Here is a 9,733-nt window from a genome sequence, read left to right as displayed (position 1 = left end):
TTATTGCGAAACTCTAACAGCATATTTTCGGTTTTTATATAGGGTCTATGAAAAATATCTAAAAGAGATGTAATATTGAATCATGCATGATAACATTGTTTAGAAATAAGAATTGGGAATTTTATAAACATTCTCATAAACTATTTTAAAATTGTCCATACAACAATATTAAAATACATTTGAAAGAGTTCGAACACTGCAAAATGTATAAATTATGTACATGCTGCTCTGAAGCAGTCCTTCCTAGAACTGTACTGTATGTGTTCGTGTTCTTTGGTATTCGCAAAAAGAAGACACAATAATCAACTATATGTTTACTTAGATTACATTATAAGTAATCTCTCAACAGAATATTTGTATTTCTGTCTGCTTACAATATATTACAATCTGCACTGTCACATAATGATCTATTTTCGGTAATTGATGTAATTTCTGTTTGTTTTATCAGTGTTGTTTTATTATTTGCATTAATATTTCTGTAAAGAAACATTAGAAATATACCTCATAGATACTGTTGACGTTCTTGACAGGTATTAAAAAGACATTACATCTTTTTTTCATTCTTTCTTTATTTCTATCCATCATAATTTTTTTTTTATTTCTTCTAGCATAATGAAAACAAAATATTTTGGGATATTGAATTTTTTTTTCATGAGTATATCACAGGTTTAGAAAAGAGGGACGAAAGATACCAAAGGGACAGTCAAACTCATAAATCCAAAACAAACTGACAACGCCATGGCTAAAAATGAAAAAGACAAACAGAAAAACAATAGTACACACGACACAACATAGAAAACTAAAGAATAAACAACACGAACCCCACCAAAAACTAGGGGTGATCTTTAGGCTATAAGGTGATATGAAACAAAACATGAAGGTGTGGATAGGGGTTTAAAGAAAAAGGAATAACGGGCAAAAATTTACAGATAAGAGAAAAATGGGGAAAAAAGAAAAAAAACAATGAATATGCGTCCCCTAAATGTTTGAATGGTCATTTTTTTTTTAAATAAAATACGATGAAAGTGGGTGCGCTTACGAGACTTTAGTTGCCTATACCATGTTTTGTAAATTTCTGTGTCATTTGGTCTCTTGCGGATATTTGTCTCATTAGCAATCATACAACATCTTCTTTTTCATATTGATGGCGAGAAAGTAACATGTTTCCACAATAATTAAAATTGAAAAATGTCACCGTTGCTTTTTTATATATTTCAATTTTTACCATTAAAATCCAACGTCTAATAAAGGAGTGACCAATCAATAGTTTGGTTAAAGTTACAAATATCTTTAATAAGAATACAATTTCTTTTTATATATCTAGATATCTCTCAGAGGAATATGGTTTTCCAAAAATCCAGAAATCGAAATAGATAAAAGAAATGAGTTTATTTAGATATTCACATATTTTGAAAATCAATATAAAATACTAGTCTTTGTACATAGAATTATTGAACTATAAAGGTTACACGAATTTCATTGATTATAATTCAATCGAAGACAATGCTAGTCAAGTTTTAAACTAAGGATTTTCTTACCCCAGGAGTAGATTACCTTAGCCGTATTTGGCACAACTTTTTGGAATTTTTGGTCCTCAATGCTCTTCAACTTTGTATATGTTTTGGCTTTTTCACTATTTTGATCTGAGCGTCACTGATGAGTCTTATGTAGACGAAACGCGCGTCTGGCGTATGAAATTATAATCCTGGTACTTTTGATAACTATTTTATAAGAATATTATTGATAAATATAAACATGACTGAACACGCTGAAATTTAAAGTGACATGAAAGGAATAATACATATAACATTTGAACATTATCAAGTTGAACATATCTACATAATGCAATCAGTGGTATGAAAAAAAAAATATTCATATTGTTTTTAACTTGTATTTTTCAGGGGCAGGTGGTTGTTTATATTTTATTTTCGCTTTTTTTAATGCAATATTGGTATTTCCGTTCAAAGATTGCAGACGGAAAACAAGTATTTCGTTTTTAAAAGCAGTCAATAGTAATAATCGTTTTTTCGCCTAATTATACATTGTATTCATGACAAAAAAAATATACAAGACTGTATGTTTTACAAAAAAAGTAAAATCCAAAAAATACTGAACTTATAGGAAAATCCAGTCGGAACATCCATAAACACATGGCAAAACCAAATAACAAAACACATAAAAAACGAATGGACAAGAACTGTCATTTTCCTGACTTGGTACAGGCATTTTCAAATATAGAAAATGGTGGATTAAACCTGATTTTATAGCGCTAACCCGCCCACTTTGATGACATTCTCATCAAATTCTGTTATATTTACAATGATGCGTGAATTAAAGAGACATAATAAATAAAATAGTCAAAATATGGGTACAGCAGTCATCATCGTATAACAATTTTAAAAGGAACAATTTAACAGAACACAAAAACATCTATCTACAAACACATTCATTGATTGACAATACTGTCAAAACCTTTATTTGTGATATATTGTAATAAAATATTTTTGCAAACAGCATGAAATCATGTTTACGGTCACTATAACATTTATGATTTTCTTTCAGTGGGCGTCAGATGAATATTATTTGTAATTATAAGTACAAAGAATAAGGAGATGATTATCAAGAACACAACTACAAGAGCACAAACATGCCAAAAGACTCAAAAGATACAAAAAATGGTACAGGTTTTAACAGAAAACAAATTCAAGACTACGCAAAAAGTCATAGAATGCCCTGAAATGACAAATGTTAATCAATTTGATTGAAAAAATGTAACGGCTTGAATTTTAATACCAAACGGTACATGGATAACAATATAATAAACAGTAACACACGACAACCGCGCGGTCTTCAGAACTGACTCTCCTGACAGATTGATTTACTCTAAAACGAATATTATGCGATAAGTTAAACTGATTACTGCTTCTTATGAAAAGAAAACCGGCTTTCTAATTTGTTAAGGAACTTCTGTTTTACTGGTTCGTTTGACGTATAAGAAAATCCCTTTTTTGTCGGGCACATAGTTTTAATCCTGAAGTTTTTTTTATTGTAAGTTACTTCTACACAAACATGACAAAGGAAATGTCATGGTATCCAACTCGATTTGTTGGGCTATTACAGAAGGTTTATTTTACAAGGGTTTATAAACATATAACCTTTTTTAATTTTCATAACAAATTCAAGTATATTTGTCAGCGGGAAAATGACAGATGATCATCATTAATCATCTTAAAAAAACGAAAAATTTGAAAATGAAAATTGAGATCTTCAAATTATTGAAATGTCAAGCACGTGGCTTATAATTGATTTAGAATGTGACAATGAAAAAATGTAAATAAGGTGATGATATATTGTTAGAATATTGTGATACCACTTGTCTTATTGATTTCTCTACATGTTCAGTTCACGCACCGGTATATGTCGTTACGATTAAATTTATTCTCTGGTTAGAAAAGAAACTAAGGGAAATCTGTCTGTACGTTTAATGTCCGTCCGATAAATTAGCGACTTTCTAGTTCACTATGTTAACGGAATTAAGTGCCATAATTCATGGTTTTTGTGTTTAGATACTTTGTTCGCAAATTTACATTTCCTTCTTTTATATCAAGAAGAACTTTTTTGGTAAAGGATACACATAAAAAAATATATATCACATACTTTGTTAAAATATACCCCAAGCCATGAAATTTCATTTTAATTGTTTTAAAACGGATTTAAAGTTAGAAGGAAATTCATGTGCATAAGGTAAAATAGATTGACAACGTGTAGAAACAAGTAAAATCCCCAAAATACTGAAATCCATGAAAAATTCAAACAGTGAAGTCCCTAATCAAATGGCAAAATCAAAAGCTCTAACATATCAAACGAATGGATAACAACTAAAATATTCCAGGCATTTTTTTATATAAACAAATTGTGGATCGAAAACGGTTTTATAGCTAGCTAAACCTTTCACTTGTATGAAATTATGTCATCATGTTCACAATGATTCGTGAACAAAACAAACAGACATATAAGTAATAGATACAAATGTTAACAATAGGGTACAGCAGTCAATATTGTATTATAATCTTAATCAAGATAAAACAACAAATATGTAACATAGAAGTACAAAATAGCATATATCAAATGTCAAAACCTCATTTATTGCCTACAGTTATTTATAATACGATGTTACTGTCTACGTGAAATCTACCCACAAATGATTGAAATATTTTAACTACTGGGATCAACTCCTCACCGCGACAGGCACGTGGTAAGGTTTACTCCAAAACTGTGTACAGACAAGCCACATGTTGTATAGTATTTAATCACGTAATATGAATAATATGCGAGTTTAAATAGAAGAAACATGGAAGGTAGCACACGGCTTAGAAGATTTGTATTTAATCAATTTAGATGATTTCAAATAACTACATAATCTATTTTCGAAATATATAGATGACGTAAACAATATGTTTTTAAATAGAAATTGAACCCTCGGTTGTGTTCCATTGTCTTAACATTCAGCTCTTACCTTTTTTCAGTTTTCATCAAAATTGCAAGTACATTTGTCAGCAGGGAAGTGCCCGATGGCTATCATTAATCATCTCAAAAGGATAGTTCAGATGAAAACAAATAAAACATATAAAATGTTATTAACTCGATATTGTTAAATTATAAAAATGGCAAGCACGAGGTTTATCCTGGGTTTTAAAACCTGACAATGAACCAATCAAAAGGGGCTTACTGATAAAATATTGTGGAGTATTGTGATATATTACTATTGTTTTACCCCCTTCTTTTTATATCGTTGTTTTGAAAAAATTTGAGGGTTCTTTGTTAGTAAAGTAGACTTATTACAGAAAGAGTTTTAAAAATTTGACAAATATACTAAAAACATACACATTTTGGTTTTTTTCTAAAATTTTTTGATTTAATGTACTTTATTTTCTTTGTGTAAGGTCGGTAAGCAAATGCTCAGACAATTTTGAGAGGAATGTGTTCCAATATTGTTATAATGTACCACACGATTCGGGTGATCATTTATTTTCTTCATAACCGGATGTTCATTTTATAAGAGTTTATACATGTTTTATTGACTTGTGTAATATATTTTGTTTATACTTGATATTTCAAAACTACAATACCTCGTATACACCATCGAGATATAACGTTTAAGTCGACACTCGTATTTTTTTTTATGAAAAAAGTAGCGATAATTATTAATACCTAATATCTGGACATATTCGAAATCAAAAAGTGTTGGCCTGATTTAAAAATTTGGAATCGTCCCCATAATTCTCAATTTTGTTAAAAGTGTCCTTCTTGTACATTGAGTCTTTGGAAAAAATAAATACTCACAATTTGCCACAAATAATCTGTCAAATCAATGTTTTAACATGTTTATTTTGCTGATAATTCAACAATCTGCCTAAGTATGAAGAGTAAAACTACCTAACAATAGACGTACAAAAGATCTATGCTTTTAAAACATTTAGCAAGCTGTAAATAGTTATCAAAGGTACCAGGATTATAGTTTAGTACGCGTGTTTCGTCTACATAAGACCCATCAGTGACGCTCATATCAAAATATTTATAAAGCCAAACAAGTACAAAATTGAAGAGCATTGAGGATCCAAAATTTCAAACAATTCACATTCTTAATTTTAGACATTTGTGTGTAGCCCACTCTTTTTTATAATTATAAGCAAGAAAATGTTGTATGATTGCCCACGAGACAATTGTCCACAAGAGACCAAATGACACAGAAATTAACAGCTGTATAGGTCACCGTACAACCTTAAACAATGAGGAAAGCCCATAATGCATAGTCAGGTATACAAAGTCCCCAAATGACAATTGTAAAACAAAATCTAGAAAACCGACAACCTAATTAAAGTTTTAAAAAAAATGAATGAAAAACAATATTTGAAAACTGTTTTCTTGTTGATTAGATTCGAAGTTGTAGTTCTAGTTTTCAACTCTTCGTTCAAATGATTGTTAACTTTTGAGCATTTTAATGAATGGATATTCTTAAATGTTCAAATAAACGTATTAGTGAGATCAGGTTTTGTTGAATTTATATGATACAATTACAAAGTCAATTATTATTGATTTCTATTTAAAATGTGCTTTTAAATAAATTTTTAACAGTAAATCAGCGAAAACCAACAACCAACAACTTGATAGGATGGTCAGTGCAAATCATTCATATTAAACTTTGGTTGATTAAACGGTATCTAGAATTTAAATTATAGTGAACGACAATAGATCAAACAACACATGTTGGGTTTTGAAATAATTATTTACTGTTTAGTCCTTCATATGAGATAATTATCTTTTTAAAAGAACCGCTTAATTAATATTATAATAACAAATAAAACTGAAACATTTTATATAGTTTTTTTTTCACATCGTACGATTGACAGCATGTATATTTGATCAGTGCATTAAATTGATTCTTTCCCACACGAATATGGTTTAAAAATTCTGTAAGATATTTCCAAGCAGAACGCAGTTTCTCTATTTATCAATAAGCATAAATTGTTGATAAATAACTTTTTATAGATGCTTTCTGGATAAAATCTAAATAATATTTAGCAGAAGAATGATGAATAATAATATTGTTTGCTACTAACAACATTTTTTTTAAATACGTTTTTCTTAAAATTGATCATTTATAGAGCGAAACTTAAAAATGCAAAAATCATATACACTACAGGATCTACGAATTAATAAAAAAAATCTCACGGGATTGAAATATTGGTCGAAACCGATAAAAGATAGTATTTAATATTCATGTATTTTGAAAATCATTATGAAATGCAGGTATTTTGACATAGAATGATGAAATTATCAATATTATACGAAGGTAATTTTTATAACATAATCGAAGACAATGTTAGTCATGCAAATTTTTAACCAGTTTATCTTCGATGACTTGAACAGTCCTTAACAATTTGAATACCTAAAATTGATATGAAAGATTTAATAGCAACTCGGGTCGTTAATTTTTTTGAATGACAATATCAGTCAATTTAATTTACATTTTTTTCTCATTTTAAAGAAAAGTTGTTGTACATACGCTAGATAAACTAAATTAACTTTACACCGGTTGTTTGTGATATTAATTTATTATTTATACCATAATATTTATTGATATAAAAGAGGGACGAAAGATACCAAAGGGACAGTCAAACTCATAAATCTAAAACAAACTTTTGAATTGTTTAGTGAAAGAACATCATCTATATAGCGGAAAGTAGAGTTAAAGGATATTGCTAACTTCTTATCTTTCTTCCTAAGAAGTTCCTGCATGAAGTCAGCCTCATAATAATAAAGAAACAAGTCGGCAAGTAGGGTAAAATCTAGGTATGATTCAAGATGTGAATATGATATTCAGCCTATTTATTTTTTCTCTGATTAACTTCTCAATTTGTTGAAATGTGCACTAGTTAATAGATGTCAAAGAATTTAAAACAAAGAGATGTGCAATTCGTGTTTACAAACTAATTATTTAAAAAGGTCTACAAATGATAACGGTCAAAATATGATTTATCTTGGCGTGAATCAGCTTTAAGCAAAGCTGATGCGGTGACTGAATTCAAAATATATGAATGTCTTTGAGGGCAAGTTTTCAAGCATAATTTTAATTGATTTTTTCTTGTGAAATCTTAGCTGATCTTTTTATTTTGAATTGACATTATCACAATGTTTCACCGTTTTGTTTCTGTCTCATCGCAACTTCTTTCACTTTCATCTAAACAAGCATTTCCAAACTCTTTAGTCAACTTCAAAAACGGTTTTCTTTAGTTACACACTCAGTACACATATTTATAACAGACATTGCCAAATTTTTCACTTATTTCTAACAACTTCAACACTACAATATTTTATGTTGCAAACAAAGCTAACATCCATGACATTACAGCTTTGACTGTAGAATATGTTACTTCGGCGTACTTTTGCACTATTGTATGAAGGCAACATCTGTAGCATATATCTTCTTGCTAGCCTGTACTAATAGCCAGATTTAAGTCTGAAACGGTCATTTTGGTCTGATCAAGTCTTAATCGACTTAATTTACCGCTAGAGAAAAAACGTTTAGACCTGTTTAGACAATCAAACTCTGTTAAGATATATCGTGTTCTGTCAGATCAGTCGTGTCAAGTTAAACAAGTCAGATTCTTCTAGCATTCAACTAAGACTTGTTTAGATCACGTTCAGATCAAATAAGACCAAAGGTGAAAAACCTGTTTAGGTGCTGTAAGATCGTGTGAAGATTTTAAATATTTTGAATAAAACGACGACACTTTTTCTGTTTTTTATCAGGGGTTACTCCCCCGCTATGAATAAAATCTCGATATCTTGGATAATATTCTTTAGTGGTCTTTTAATATGACTGTATATCTATTTCATTAAATAAAGTATGCAAACTTTAAAAAAAACAATTCATTTTTTCCGATAGAATCTTTAACATTCGATTGGTTATATGAGAAAAGATTAATTGTTTTAACCGGAAAATATTTAATAAAAACCTTGCAGTCATGCTTTCTGACATAAAGTAGTCCTGTATGTATTTATTCCCCCTCTAAAGATATAATGATCAGTAATATGTCTCAAAGATGTTCTTAAACATTTTTGTTTCTAATGTAGAATAATTGTTCTAATCTTTATTTGTCAAGAAACGTATATTTTAAGTTTATAATTTACTTTATATTTTAAAATTGTATACAGATGACAGATGCTTGCTAAAAGTTATTTACATTTTAATAAACGGATTATCTAAGCAGTCAACCGAAACGGATTACCATAAACTAACTAAATAATTACCCAAATCGTGGACGTTAACTAATGAAGTTCCGTGTTTTATCTTTTACATAAGGTTAAATCGGGTTAAATGTTACATTTACAAATAAAACATTATTGTTTTTAATAAACGCAACAACGATACAAACATATTTTAAAAATTTAGTTGACAGTTTATATTGACCATTTTATACATATAAAGACCGATGTCGATAACAGTCTTGAAAATTTTTTTATCGTCATTTTTTTAGCAGGAACTTATACAGGAGTAAATCATATCATAGAAAATTATCAAATAACGTTATTTAAGAAACGATTGCTAAAATATAATGTACGGTTTATATTTCTGTTCCGTATCAGATTTTTTTAAATTACCAGTGTTATTTTCATTTTTAAAAACAGTGAGATGCTTACTTCCTATTTTGGAATTAACCAAAAAGTTATAAAATAACGTAGCAAAATGACCATACTTATAGATTAGACTTTTGTTTTTCTATTTTTGATTGTTTTTACACTAATCATTTTAGGGACCGTTATAGCTTACTGTTCGGTGTGGGCCAAAGCTCCGTTTTGAGGCCGTACTTTTGACCTATAATTAAATGTTTTATACCATGTGACATGTGAAAGTTGTTTCATTTGCACAAATACCACATCTTCTTATTGATATCAACCGGCAGCAGTTTATAACATTGTCATTTCGATAAAAACAATATGCAAATTCAGTAAGTCATTGGAAACTCATGTCCTTGGATGGTAGTACACGCTTGTATGTTGTACTTTAAAGTTAGTCTGTCTGTTTAATGATCTACAGTTTAAGGAGAATTCTTTGTCATTTGCATATGGATAAAGAATATTATGAAAATTTGCTTACGATTGCATTCCGGCAGAGAGAAATATGTTTTATTTTATTTCAGAAGATTATTAGTACAGATATTAGAATAAT

This window comes from Mytilus galloprovincialis, chromosome 7 (assembly GCF_965363235.1).
Source record: "Mytilus galloprovincialis chromosome 7, xbMytGall1.hap1.1, whole genome shotgun sequence".
Taxonomy (NCBI): Eukaryota; Metazoa; Mollusca; class Bivalvia; order Mytilida; family Mytilidae; genus Mytilus; species Mytilus galloprovincialis.
The sequence above is the reverse complement of the archived record's forward strand: the minus strand, read 5'-3'. Positions refer to the sequence as shown.